The 15,687-nt window shown below is 38.1% G+C and overlaps 1 pseudogene; it reads left to right on the forward strand.

The window, feature by feature from the left end:
• The first annotated feature begins 13,566 nt into the window (after nucleotides 1-13,566).
• On the forward strand, nucleotides 13,567-15,391 carry LOC107841592 (annotated as a pseudogene).
• Nucleotides 15,392-15,687: the final 296 nt, after the last annotated feature.

Here is a 15,687-nt window from a genome sequence, read left to right on the forward strand (position 1 = left end):
ACATCCATATAGGCAAAAAATACCCAAAACAACTGAAAACAGAATCTGAAAGCTAAATCTGAGCAGAAATTCGAAAGCCTTTAAGTACTGTCTGAAATAAGGAGTTGAAGGAACATGTATCCAACTAACTCCGTAAAATTGAACTAAAGAAATAAATGAATAACTCAAATAATATTATCCTCGAATGAAGAGGACTCACTGCAACTCTGTATGCTGAATGCGACTGCGACTACTGGTCTGGGACTCGTGCCTCTGAACCTATGGTGTAACATGAAAAGAAAGCACCATAGCGCAAATACGTCAGTACAACTGGAGTACTGAGTATACGAGTGAGGTAGGCTAATGCAAGGACTTACGTGCATGACTAATACTACTAACTGGATGATATGAACGTAAGATTACAAATATACATACATAGTAACTAAGATCGTGAGCACGTGATGGCTAAATATGTATGCTAATACATGGCTGGAACCGTAGTTCTGATAACATGAATGACTGTATTTGATAGCCCTGAATCTGGTTGAACTCTCTGAGTTCCGTGCTATAACTGAATTTGACCGTATCTAACAGTCCTGGTATGCTGATATCGAAGAACTGTCTGAGTTTTTTTACTGAGATTGATACTGAAACTATGGCAGGTAGTTGTTTAACCGACATGCCCCATATGTGCCATTATGGCTAAGATGAGGTCCAATCTCTGCCCAGACTGGAAGGGTGTCAATACCGCGCCACTTGTAAGGACAACATGTGTGCAACCCTTATATAACAGGTAACTCTAGTGAGAATGGTGGGAACCCTCATATGACAGGTTAGCCACCTCATCTACTCTCATATAATAGGCTGTGATGTCTCAACCTATGCTGGCTACATAGTTTTGGAATGCAAGGATGACTGCTAATAATCACACCCTCTTATACAGGTGAGTTCCCATCCTTGGGTTTACATGGTGCTAACTTCTACTCCCCTTTGAAGAGACTAAATATGATTCAAATGACTGTACATGGACAGATTAACTGACTTCCATTGACTGATGGAGTAGTACTATTGTCTGAGAGTTAACTGGGATCATGAGATTTCTGAGATTTCCTGAGTCACATGACTGACTGAGTTCTATAGATTATAGCTTGACTGAGATTATTCTGACAACATGACATGGCTCTAGGCACAAAACTATGTTTTTCAGGTACGAATACCCCCAGGACTCGATAGAAGAAAGTTGACACACATGACACGACTTGATCACAAGATTGGAGTCCACAATTCACTATATCATAAGTAGGGGATAGTATATTTCATGTATTTTATCAACACCTCAAACATGGTAGGGAAAGCATGGATATAATTCGCACACAAAATTCATATTTCCATCATCATACATACTTCATGCCATCACCATAAGAATACATAAATAGCCTGGACATTCATATTGAAGTGTATCGCTAACATGGACTTGTCATTGAGATATCATGAAATATGTAAATATAAACTTCTAACATCCTAGGCATTTTATCAAACACCTTACATGCATTATTAAAGGCACAGGTGGATTTCATACTTGCATTAGTTCAACCCACCCAGAGTTCATGATTTTCAACCAACAATCACATATATTCCATCAAAAACATCCTTAGATATCATCTTGAAACTTGAACAACAATCATCAATGGGTATATCCTTAGATAGGAGCTGGTTTCTGCCTAAGGATGACGACCTTCGTGGTAGGGCGTCAAAAATGTGGTAAGCTACCACGAATGTCATCATACAAAAGCTGGTTTCTGCCTAAGGCTGACGACCTTCGTGGTAGGTCGTGGTAAGCTACCACGAATGTTGTCACACAGGAGTTGGATTCTACCTAAGGCTGACAACCTTCGTGGTTGGGGGTCACAAATGTGGTAAGCTACCACGAATGTCATCACATATTTTCCAGCCTGACATGCTGGAATAAAATAGGAATTACTCTTTGTTCCAATATCGGATTTAGGCAAAATTGGTATCGTTGGAAAGATAATTCAAATATATATCTATTGATAGGTCATGAGCTCAAAAATTCTAAGTATAATGAGAGATATGTTCGTTTGAATATGAATATGGCAATATCTTTCTCAAGAATTCGATCGGTGAGGAATGTTTTGATTCGTCTGATAGCTGGGAGTTATTTGAAGCCTTAATATACATATAAAATACTCATAAAACTATAAAAGAACCATGATCTAATATCCATGAGCTTGGTACATGTCTCTAATATTGGTTTGGGTTTTTTGGGGGTATTACAATATCTCCCCCTTAGAAACATTCATCCTCGAATGATAAATGCTTGAGAGGGGAGAAAAGATAAAACGATGCATACACTGATTATGCTCAACTGGCGCATGATTTTAGGACTGAATTAAATTCTAAACTTAATATAGCCCAACTGAACATGCATGTCTTATGCATGACTGATAAGTTGAACTCATGAATGCATGATAAGCTATGCACTGATACTTGATACCAATTTTATACTGGAATTTTGAACATGTAACCAAATATAAGGAAAATGGTTACCTCGAGCTAATTCTGAATTAGCGGAGAAAAGATGAGGGTACTTGGTTTGCATGTCTGCTTCTGCTTCCCTAATAGCTCTCTCTATGGATTGATTCCTCCAAACAACCTTGACTAGAGGGACTTCTTTGTTCCTCAGCCTACAAGTCTGATAGTCGATAATTTCAACTGGAATCTCTTTATAAGAGAGGCTATTCTGAATGTAAACACTGTGAATAGGGACTACAGCTGTTGGGTCACCTATGCACTTCTTGAGCAAAGAGACATGGAAGACTGGATGAACTGAGGCTAGATCTGAAGGTAATTAGAGCTCATAGGCTACCATGCCAAATCAACTGAAAATCCTGAAGGGACCGACATATTAGGGACTGAGCATTCCCTTCTTACTGAATCTCTTCACTCCCTTCATAGGAGAGATCTTGAGATAGACATAATCATAGACCTCAAATTTTAGATCCTTTCTACGAACATCTGCATAAGACTTTTGTCGGCTCTGAGCCGCTCGGAGTCTTTCTATGATCAACTAAACTTTCTCTAAGGTATCGAATACTAAGTCAAGACCTATGACTGTGGTCTCACTAACTTTGAACCAACCGATCGGAGACCTACATCTCCTACCATAGAGAGCTTCGAATGGAGCCATCTGAATACTGGAGTGATAGCTGTTATTGTACAGAAACTCAATAAAAAGCAAGTGGTCATCCCAGATTCCCTTGAAATCAATTGCGCATGCCCTTAGCATATCTTCTAGAGTATGAATGGTCCTTTCTGCTTGACCATCTATCTAAGGATGAAATGTTGTACTGAGATGAACTTGGGTACCAAGACCCTTTTGGAATGCTTTCCAGAAGTGAGAGGTGAACTGGGTACCTCTGTCTGAGATGATAGATAGTGGAACACCGTGTTATCTAATCAACTCCCTGATATAGAGTTTGGCATAATCCTCGGCTGAGTAAGAGGTACAAACTGGAAGAAAATGAGCTGACTTGGTCATTCTGTCAACAATGACCCAAATTGAATCATGATGATGACGTGTTCTAGGCAAACCCATCATGAAGTCCATGTTCACTTCTTCCCACTTCCAAGTAGGAATTTTAACTCCTGCATGGAACCACTAGGTTTGTGAGCTCTATCTTAACCTGCTGATATGTGGAACACTTAGCCACAAACTCTACAACATCCCTCTTCATCCCACTCCACCAATAGTTCTCCCACAAGTCAGGGTACATTTTAGTGGCCCCTGGATGAATAGAGTATTGCACACCATGCGCTTCTGCAATAATTCGCTGCCTCAAGTCATCTACACCGGGAACACACAAACGACCTTGACAATGAAAAACACCATCTCCTCCTTGGGAGAAAACCTCTACTTCCTGACTCTGAACTGACTCTTTTAGCTTGACAAGTCTAGGATCCCTTTCGCTTCTCTTTCACCTCGGAAACTAGAGATGACTCTGAACTGAATCTTTTAGCTTGACAAGGCTAGGATCCCTGTCTTGCTTTTCTTTTACCTCAGAAACTAGAGATGACTCTGAACTACGTTGAACACATACACCACCCTCTGAAGAGTTAACTAAGCGAACGCCTAGTCTGGAAAGATGATGAATCTCCTGAGCTAATTTATTCTTACTATCCTTAACATTGGAAACACTACCCATGGACAGTCTACTGAGTGCGTCGGCCACTACATTGGACTTGCCAGGATGATAAAGGACACTCATGTCATAATCCTTCAAGAGCTCTAACCACCTTCTTTGACAAAGATTGAGATCTTTCTGGGAAAAGACATACTAAAGGCTCTTATGATTTGTAAAGACGTCTACATAAACACCGTATAGATAATACCTTCAAATCTTTAAGGCAAAGACAACTGTTGCTAACTGAAGGTCATGAGTAGGATAATTCTTCTCATGTAGATTTAACGATTTAGAGGCGTAGGCTATGACTCTACAATGCTGCATGAGGACACAACCTAAACCTACTCTGGATACATCACCATATCCTATGAATCCATCAGAACCATTAGGAAGTACTAAAACTTGAGCTGAGGTGAGTCGAGTCTTCAACTCTTGAAAACTCTTCTCGCAAGGTTCTGACCATTGAAACTTGACCTTTTTCTAAGTCAATCTGGACATTGGAGATGCAATAGAAGAAAATCCCTCAACAAACCATCGGTAATAGCCAACCAAACCCAAGAAACTCTTGATATCTAATGGAGAGACAGGGTAAGGCCAGTTTCTTCCCGCTTTGGTTTTATGAAGATCTACTCTAATGACATTATCGAAAATAATGTGGCCAAGGAATGCTACTGATCTTAGCCAAAATTTGAACTTACTGAACTTGGCGAACAACTGGTGATCCCTAAGAGTCTGAAGAATAATTATGAGATGGTCTGAATGATCACGCTCTGTGCGAGAATAGACTAGAATATCATCTATGAAGACTATGATGAATGTGTCCAAGTACTACTTGAAGACCCGGTTCATCAAGTCTATGAAAGCTGTAGGGGCATTGGTAAGACCAAAGGACATGACTAGAAATTCAAAGTGACCATACCGAGTACAAAAAGCTGTCTTCAAAATATCACATTCTCTAACTCTGAGCTGATGATAGCCTGATCTGAGGTCTATCTTGGAGAAATAACTGGCATGCTAAAGTTGGTCAAATAATTCGTTTATCCTTGGCAGCGGATACCTATTCTTGACCGTGACTTTGTTGAGCTGATGGTAATTAATTTATATTCTGATAGAACCATCTTTCTTGTGCACGAATAAGACTGGCGTACCCCATGGGGATACACTGGTCCTGATGAATCCCTTATCTAAGAGGTTCTTTAACTGATCTTTCAGTTCCTTGAGTTTTGCTGGTGCCATTCTGTATGGCGGAATAGAAATAGGTTGAGTATCCGGAAGAAGGTCTATACTGAATTCTATTTCCCTTTTGGGAGGAATACCTGGAAGATCTTCGGGAAAGACGTCTGAGTATTCATTAACTACTGGGAATGATTCAAGAATAGTAGATTCAGAACTGGAATCCTTAACATGCATGAGATGATACACACACCCCTTAGAAATCATTTTCCTTGCCCGAAGGTAGGAAACAAGCTGACCCCTGAAAGACGAAGTGCTACCTTTCCACTCTAAGTGGGCTCATTCAAGAACTAAAACTGAACTATCATGTTTCTGCAGTCGACTATGGCATAGTAGGAATGAAGCCAATCCTTGTCGAGAATGACATCAAAATCAGTCATCTCCAACTCAACTAAATCTGCTGATGTGGATTTTTGAAATATCATAACCGGGCAGTTCTTGTATACCCACCGAGCTATGATGGTTTTACCCACTGGGGTAGAAATTGAAAAGGGCTCTGCTAAAATTTTAGGACTGATTCTAAAATCGCCTGCTATGTATGGAGTGACAAAAGACAAGGATGAACCTGGGTCTAGCAAAGTATAAACATAAACATGGAAAATCTATAATATACCAGTAACGATATCAGGAGAATTTTCTTGATCCTATTGGGTCTGAAGAGCATAGAGTCTATTTGGGCGTTGCCCACTAGTAGCACGGGAAGTGGCACCCTGCTGGTTCGGGTGACCGGACTGAGCTGTGGAACGATTCTGCTGACCCTAAGGGCCTGGATGAGGACACTCCCTAATCCTGTGGCCTGCTTACGACAACCAAAATAGACATTACTATCGGCTCTACAAATACCCTTGTGGTTCTTACCACAAGTCTAACAAAGGGGGTTTGTTCGGGCACTGCTAACACTGCCCTGAGATTTAGAGCCTGGTGCTCTGTCTCTGTTATCATCCCTGAACTTCGGCACTGGGGAACTAGCGAAGAAAGGGGCTGGAACTACTGACTTAGGACAAAACTGTAAATGATTTCCTCTATCTACTGAGCATGGGTCATGAGTGTAGCTAAGGTCATATTACTGTTCAGCATAGCAGATCTACACTCATTCACCACGCTATCATTCAGCCCTGACACGAACTTGCTCATCTCAGCCCTATTGTTTGCAACCACATGAGGGGCATACTTGGCTAACTGAGTAAATCTAAGAGAATACTCCCTAACCATCATATTTCCCTGCCTGAGGTTGATGAACTCAAGAACTTTGGATTCCCTCAGCTCTTGAGGAAAGAATCTATCTAAGAAAGTTGTGACAAATTTCTCCCACCCAACGAGACCAGCTCCATCTACCCTATCAGACTTTCACTATTTGTACCAAGTGTGAGCCATATCTTGTAATTGATATGCGGCTAACACAGCACTCTGAATAGAAGTAACACCCATGGTGTCAATAACCTTCTGAACTTGGTCAATAAACTCCTGAGGGTTTTCATCAGACTTAGACCCATGGAAAGATGGAAGGTTCAGTCGAGTGATGTCCCAAATCCTAGATGCAGTAGAATTTGCCACTGGATTGGCCGAAATAGCTGGTGGCCTTTCATTTTGGGTTTCCATAGACTGAGCAAGTGTGGTGAATGTGTCTCTAAACTCTGCATGAGAAATATGTTTTCCAAATAATCTTAGGGCCGAGGAGTTGGCTGGTTTCTTCTTTTTGGGGCCATATTTTGAAACAAAAGAAAAACGGATTAGACTGGGAGTTTAACTTAAGGTTATGCTCATTAGGACGACATGAATACTGAAAGAAAGGAAACTATTCCTAAAACATCTTATAGCCTTCTATACATAAATGTGGCGCGCAACACTCCCATGTACAAGACTCTACTAGATGCGCCTTTTAGACTTCCTAGGACTCTATTGAACCTTAGGCTCTGATACCAAGTTTGTAACGCCTTAATTTTCTAAACCAGAATGCTACACGATGCTTATGACCTTAAGGGACCACAAGCTAACCCATGACTGATACCTATACCTGTAGACTGCAATTCATGACATAATAATATGGAAAAACATGCACGATAGGCCATAAGGTTCAACTAAAATAATATAACATCCATATGGGCAAAAAAACCCAAAATAATTAAAAATTGAATCTGAAAGCTAAATCTGAGCATAAATCCAAAAGCCTCTAAGTACTGTTTGAAATAAGGAGTTGAAGGAACATGTCTCCAACTAACTCCATAAAACTGAACTGAAGAACTAAATGAATAAATCAAATAATGTCATCCTCAAATAAAGAGGACTCACTGCAATTCTATATGCTAAATACGACTGCTAATGTTGGTCTGGGACGCGTGCCTCTGAACTTATGGTGTAACATGAAAAGAAAGCACCATAGCACAAATACGTCAGTACAACTAGAGTACTGAGTATACAAGTGAGGTAGGTAATGCAAGGGTTTACGTGTATGAATAATACTACTGACTGACTGATATGAACGTAAGAGTATAAACATACATACATAGTAACTAAGATTGTGAGTATGTAATGGCTAAATCTATATGCTAATAAATGGCTAGAACCGTAGTTCTGATAACATGGATGACTGTATTCGATAGCCCTGAATCTGGTTGAACTCTCTGAGTTTTGTACTATAATTAAGTTTGACCAAATCTAACAGTCCTGGTATACTGATATCTGAAGAACTATCTGAGTTCTTTTACTGAGACTGATACTAAAATTGCGGGAGATAGTTGTTTAACCGACATGCCTCATATGTGCCATTATGGCTAAGATGGGGTCCAATATCTGCCCAGACTGGAAGGGTGTCAATACCGCACCACTAGTAAGGACAACATGTGAGCAACCCTTATATAACAAGTAACTTTAGTGAGAACGGTAGGAACCCTCATATAATAAGTTAATCCACCTTATCTACCCTCATGTAACAGGCTGTGATGTCTCAACCTATGCTGGCTACATAGTTCTGGAATGCAAGGATGACTGCTAAGAATCACACCCTCATATACAAGTAAGTTCCCATCCTTGAGTTCATTCGGTGCTAACTTCTACTCCCGTCTGAAGATACTAAACATGATTCAACTGACTATACATGGATAGATTAACTGACTTCCATTGACTGATGGATTAGTACTATTATCTGAGAGTTAACTGGGATCATGAGATTTCTGAGTTTTCCTGAGTCACATGATTGACTGAGTTCTATAGATTATAGCTTGACTGAGATTATAGTGACAACATAGCATGGCTCAAGGCACACAACTATGTTTTTTGGGTACGAATACCCCCAAGACTCAATAGAAAAAAACTGACACACGTGACATGACTTGATCACAAGATTGGAGTCCACAATTCACTATATCATAAGTAGGGGATAATATACTTCGTGTATTTAATCAACACCTCAAACATGGTAGGGAAAGCATGGATATAATTCGCACACAAAATTCATATTTCCATTATCAAACATACTTCATGCCATCACCATAAGAATACATAAATAGCATGGGCATTCATATTGAAGTGTATCGCTAACATGGACTTGTTATTTAGATATCATGAAATCATGTAAATATGAACTTCTAACATCTTAGGCATTTTATCAAACACCTTACATGCATTATTTAAGGCATAAGTAGATTTCATACTTGCATTAGTTCAACCCACCCAAAGTTCATGATTTTCAACCAACAATCACATATATTCCATGAAAAACATCCTTATATATCATCTTGAAACTTGAACAACAATTATCAATGTGTACATGCTTATATCACCACAAAAGTTTACAAAATAACATTTAAAAGCATGGTTATTGAACTCTATGAACGAATTGAATCCATAGATGAACACTACGCATACCTTAAAGCTTGATCTTGAAAGAGATCTAATGTTTCTGAAGGTTCCTAAAGAAATTCTTAGGCTTGCCCTTGATTTTTCTTGACTAGGGTTTAACCCCTTTGGAAAAGAATTCTCTTATTCCCGAGGAGATGATCTTGAGAGAAAACCCTAATCTTATGGTTGAAAGTGTAAGAAAGGGTTTTTAAGATGTTTTAACTAAATAGAATGGAAGATAATACGTTCCTTGAGGGTTATAAGTCATGGGACGTGAAGGGAAAATACCATTATAAAATAAATTCCCAGTTGCTAAAAATCATAGCCGACGACATTTGTGAAAAGGCGTCAAAAGTGTGGTAAGCCATCAAAAATATCATCACACAGGAGCTGGAACTTATGGTTTCTGAAAGTCTGACAACCTTCGTGGTAGGGCATCATAAATGTCGTAAGCTACCACAAATATCGTAACTTAGGAGCTGGTTTCTGCCTAAGGCTGACGACCTTCGTGGTAGGGCATCAAAAATGTGGTAAGCTACCACAAATATAGTTACTTAGGGGCTGGTTTCTACTAAAGGCTGACGACCTTCGTGGTAGGGCATCACAAATGTGGTAAGCTACCACGAATGTCATCACACATGAGCTGGTTTCTGCCTAAGGCTGACGACCTTCGTGGTAGGGCATCAAAACTATGGTAAGCTATCACGAATGTCATCACACAGGAGTTGGATTCTACCTAAGTCTAATGACCTTTGTGGTAGGGCATTATAAATGTGGTAAGCTACCACGAATGTCGTCACACAGTTTACAGCCTGACATGCTGGAATAAAATAGGAATAACCCTTTGTTCCGATATTGGATTTAGTCAAAATTGGTATAGTTGGAAAGATAATTTAATTATCTATCTATTTTTGAATCATGAGCTTAAAAATTCCAAGTATAATGAGAGATATTCTTGTTTGAATATGACTATGGCAATATCTTTCTCAAGAATTCAATCGGTGAGGAATGTTTTGATTCGTCTGATAGATGGGAGTTATTTGAAGCCTTAATATACATCTAACCTACTCATAAAACTATAAAATAAACATGATGTACTATGCATGAGCTTGTTACATGGCTCTAATATTGGTTTGGATTTTTTGGGGTATTACAATTTGGTTCACCGAGCTATAGATAAGGTGAAGGTGATTTGAGATAGGCTTAAGACCGCCGAAAGTTGCCCAAAGTCCTATGCAGACGTAAGATGAAGGGACTTAGAATTTGAGGTTGGTGATTGGGTGTTCTTAAAGGTATCTCCCATGAAGAAGTAATGCGGTTTGGGAAGAAAGGAAAGCTTAGTCGCCGGTATGTTGGCCTGTACTTGGTTTTGAGAAAGGTTGGTAAATTTTATATGAATTGGAATTTTCCTCTAGCATAAGTTCCATTCATCCATTATTCTATGTGTTCATATTGTGGAAAGGCGTGGGTGATTCTTCATTGGTTGTTTCCTTGGAGAACATTGGTATTTCAAATTCTTTGTCCTATGAGGAGGTCCTGGTAAGGAACTTGGATTTATAAGTCCTTCTATTTCAGACAAAAGACGTGGCTTCAATAAAGGTTTTATGGCTAAACCAAGAGTTTGAGAAAGCCACTTAGGAAGCCAAGGAGGATATAAAGTTCAAGTATCTGTTCTTGCTCCCTATTCTAGAAATTTGTGATTGAGGTATGTGTATTCTTAACTTTCTTGTTTTCTGACTTTTTTAAAGGAAAGATTGATTTCCTTGGCATCTTTGTTTTCTAACTTAGTTAAAGGTAAGAGTAGATTTGTTTGAGGTTTAATCACTATAGTCAATGCCTTGTCCCATCATTCGAGGGTGAATGATCCTATGGTGGTAACTCAAATACTTCAGACTTTGGCCTTCACAAATTTCCTAAACTTTAGGCTCTCTGCCTTTCTTACGACTCATGCCATGAGTTATATGGTGCGGTTATGGGTCAGGTGGCCCTAGTCGTAAGTTAACTAGTATGTTATTGTCTAAGTTCTATCCTTGTTATGAGAAACTCCTCATGAGTCAAATCATCATATGAAAAGTGGTTAGGGTCCAGTCGCATCTTGTTCAATGTCTAAGCCCTTGGTATTCTGTGATGGTCATGACTTAGACCATACAAGTCATGTAGTGTAGTGAGGAGTAGGACTAGGAAGTCATAAGTTGGATAGTATGTGGTGTCCAATTCTCTGTCATGGTGAATACTCAATGGTATGAGTCATAAGTTGTGGTGATGAGTCAAGCCTTGACTCGTAACCAAAGGTGTGATTTTACATCTTTAAGATGGGGGTACTTCGGATATTTCTCATACCAAGCCCTTACCACATATCTTATAACACCTTTTGGTTATCCGTTATACCCTTTACAAAATCAAACTCTCTCAAAACTCTCTCTAAAACCTCTCAAAGGGATAGGGTTTCTTCAAAGTGGTAATCTAAGAGCTTAAGGATCAAATTCTCTTTGTGAATCTTCATAACTCAGGCATGTGACTCTCCCTTCATTGTTAGTTCACTTAAATCACATGTTTAAAACATTGTTCATGAGTCATTAATGGTGGTTTTGAAAACCAAGGTTGAGGGTTTTAAAGAATATTGTTGGGTATTACTTTCTCGTGATTTAGTTTATGATTAGGCATTTTAATAATGGTTTTGCTCATGTGGGTGCATGGGAATATTGGTTTAACTAAAGGGTCATGTTTAATCCTTAATATGATGATTTTTGGTTTTCATAATGGTATACCCTCAACCTGTTTGTGAAATTATCAATGAGAATGATCTTGTCATACAATGAATTGTGTTTTGAACTAAGGCATTGGCCAAAAAATGTTAATGATTGGTAAATAGTTTTATGAAGGCCTTGTTGGCCATAAATTGATTTGAAACACTAAATGGGTTCAAGTCCCTAAATGTTAAATTGAATTGATGTCCTTGTTAGACAATGGTTTCAAGTCCTAAGATGAGTAATAATGGTTATGGCATGTTGTACGCTTGCAAGTGGGGTTTGTATGATGATACCAATGCGATGATTTTGGTAAGTAATTAGATTAATGGTTATGTATGTGTAATGAATGTTTTAATTGGTCTTTAAAGTGGGATATGTAGATGGGCCGTGAAAGTAGAGTCCAAAAGACTAACATTGAAAACCACGCTAGCCGGGGCGAGTGTCTATATGACTTGGAGTTTTGAGTCCCCAAAATGTATATATGAATGGGTGGTTTGATTCCCCCATATTGTATACATTTAGGTTTAAGTCACCTTGATTATGATAGGAGGTTTGAGTCCCCCAAAAAAGGCATATACGGATGTTCTCTTGTTCGTGCGGTTACACGTAATAGGCCCTTCCATCTAAGGGAGAGATTAGACTATATAGCCAGCGGGTGCCTTGTTATATCACAGTTATGCTAAACGACCTAGGTTAAGGTTTTCAAAGTTCAAGATAAGCCTTGTTCCCTACACTAGCGTGTCATATTATATGTATATGTATGTATATGTATTTCATATGATATTATACTTTGGATGTTGCACTGGTTTTGAACTATTGTCATGGCATTATTTTATTTCTCTATCCCTGAGTTACATGCTAGCGCTCTAACCGCTAACCATCTCCAGAAGATATATCCTCACGTGATGTAGGTACCAAAATCTCTTCTTTATTTCCTATATGGTGATCAGATGCTCGAGTTAGTTCATGAGTTGATATTGAAATGGTGAGCTTCCATACTTCGGAAGGCTTCATTTCATGGTCCTTATTTACTATGCCTAGACCTTGTTTAGACTTTATGTTGGCTACTGTCGTGGGCATGTCCTAATATTTAATTGATTTTAATTTTATAGAGGCTTTGTTAGATTACTGTGAACTTGGGTGGTTGGTTGATTGTTTCGGCAACGGACAGTTATCCGATTATCGATGTATGGTATAGATATTTCATAAATTAATATTAGTCCTAATTTCCAATATCTTGTTATATGTTTAGAATTCATTTGACACTTGAAGTTGTTGTGCTGACTAGGTTAGGCAAAAAGGGTGATCTCTGGTCCATATGGGACTTGAGATAACTGTCACAGCTAGACCCTGGTTTGGGTCATGACATTATGTTTGTTTGAAATACTTAATTGTCTTAAAGTTTCTTGTAGGGCTTAACATACGTAGTTATGACCACGAGGTCATGTTTGACATATTTAATTTTATTAAAGTTTCTTTCATATGTAGTTATGGCCGCTCGAGGGCAGGGAGAAAAAGGTGGGGGGTTAGGATTACAAGGTTGTACTATTTAGATGATAAGAATCATGGCTAGTGAATTAGTATTTTTGGGTTTAACCACCCAGTATCTGAAGCTCAATGCACCAGATTATCCCGATTCACACAGGTAAAGCCCACCAATCATAAAACATTTATGTTTAAAATGTTCTCATTTAATTTTTGTTATGGATAAAAAGGGAGTGTCATTTATACCCAATAGGACAAGAGTATACGGTCCATTAGGGGTGAATAAGAGCTCGTTGAACCACCATTCTTTTCTTTTGGGGTCAATCAATAGGTAGTCCTCCAACTTCTTCTTGAATACTTATAAGAAATAGATTATTCCACTCAATACATATATTTCCCTTGATTAACAAAAGAGACTTGGATTGGACATTCTAGTGTAAATGTTCAAGTTGACAATCAGCTTTCTCGACAATCGATAGACTCTAAAATGATCAATTTGGTCCTTGATGTATTGAAGTTGGGCCATTAGTCCTTCATATATATCACGTATAACTGAAATTGTCCTTAATGTGCAAAAAATGAATTATTTTAAACCTTCATATATAGCATGTAATCAAAACAATCCTTAATGTACAAAAAGGTGATTCATTTAGTCCATATGTACCATGTTCTTAGGTGCACTAATAGAAACTATGTAATCAAAAATTCCACTATAAGCAGCATTGAAGAGCATGTCAGTGCTATGAATTCACCTGAGAATAATGTAGTAACTAGCATTAGTGCTATGAATGCACTTCAGAATATGATGGTTGCTTCTGCTGAGTTGCCTCCCTTAACCTTCTCATCAAACTTTGGTTTTTGAAGACTTGTTCCATTATGCTAGACTGCATACCTCTTCTTTTTCTAATCTTGCTCTACTTTAGGGAGCAGGATCTTTTCTATCTTCAAACTCTTCGAGGGACTAAGGTGTTTTTGACTAAAACTTTTAACAAAGAAAAAACTGAGTTAGCAATTACTTTCGAGTTCAGCAAAACTCTTTATTTTTATAGTTCTCTTTTTTTTCCAAATTCTACCAAGATCAATTTATTTCTATATTCTCATGGATATCTAGTCATAAAATAAATCTAATGATATGAGGAGTTGAATACCAAATTGGTTCAACTTGAAGAATGGAAACAAAAAAGTAATTTACTAGCCACCATTGAGAAAATGATTAAAATAGTCCTTAATATATGGGATTTTAGTCCTTTAGATATACCATATAACTGAATTTTACCTCGTAGGAGCATTACCTATTATTTCTGAATATGGCATTCTTTAGTATTGATTTGATATAGGATTTGGAATAACTGTGTTTTAGGTTTTGAAGGTCGAAAAGATTATGGTAAATTGTGGTATCGAAGATGCTGCACAAAATTCCAAGGGTTTGGATGCAGCAATAAATACTTTGGCATTAATCACATGGCAAAGGCCTGTCAAAACCAGGGCTAAGAATGCAATTGCTACTTTCACGATTAAAGAAATAAACCACTTGTAATTGTTGTTACACTTCTAGGGAGTGTGATTTATTTATTCCTTGACTGGTTATTTAATCTAGGGATTCCTCAAATGTGGGACTTTTATGGTGTAAACCCCAATAGCTTTGATGGACATGGAAATTATAGAATTGGGTTCCATGAATATAGTGTCTTCTCGGAGCTAAGTTATGATGTTCTTGGCCAGCTAAGAGGTATGGATGTTTGAATAACAACAACAACTGAGATAGATAAAGAGGTACACAAATTGTTGACCCTCATAGGTATGCCACTCAGAGAAGGTGTTGTTGGACAGACAATAGTTAGGCAAAAGAAATAGCATAGATATCATCATTTTAACTCAAAGGTGAAACAAAGGTCTAGGAAATGAGGTTGATCCATTCTCTAGGGATAATGATTTAATTTGTTATATTTTTTATTGTTACGTAGTTTATAGATTGTTTTTGGCATATAACTGGAATAGAAAATCTGTAATTGCACATTTACTATCTGGTTGGTGATTTCTTGAAGATAAGTTATCTTAAGTTTTTTCCTCCCAAAAATATTTTTGGCATCTCTTGTTTTAAGTTTCTTACTATTATTTATGAATCTTGATTACTGTCGTATATTATAAAATATTTCCTACCCAGTCCCTTTTTCTCTACCATTTACTTTGATTGAAGGCAG

Source organism: Capsicum annuum, chromosome 9, assembly GCF_002878395.1.
Source record: "Capsicum annuum cultivar UCD-10X-F1 chromosome 9, UCD10Xv1.1, whole genome shotgun sequence".
In the NCBI taxonomy this organism is placed as follows: Eukaryota; Viridiplantae; Streptophyta; class Magnoliopsida; order Solanales; family Solanaceae; genus Capsicum; species Capsicum annuum.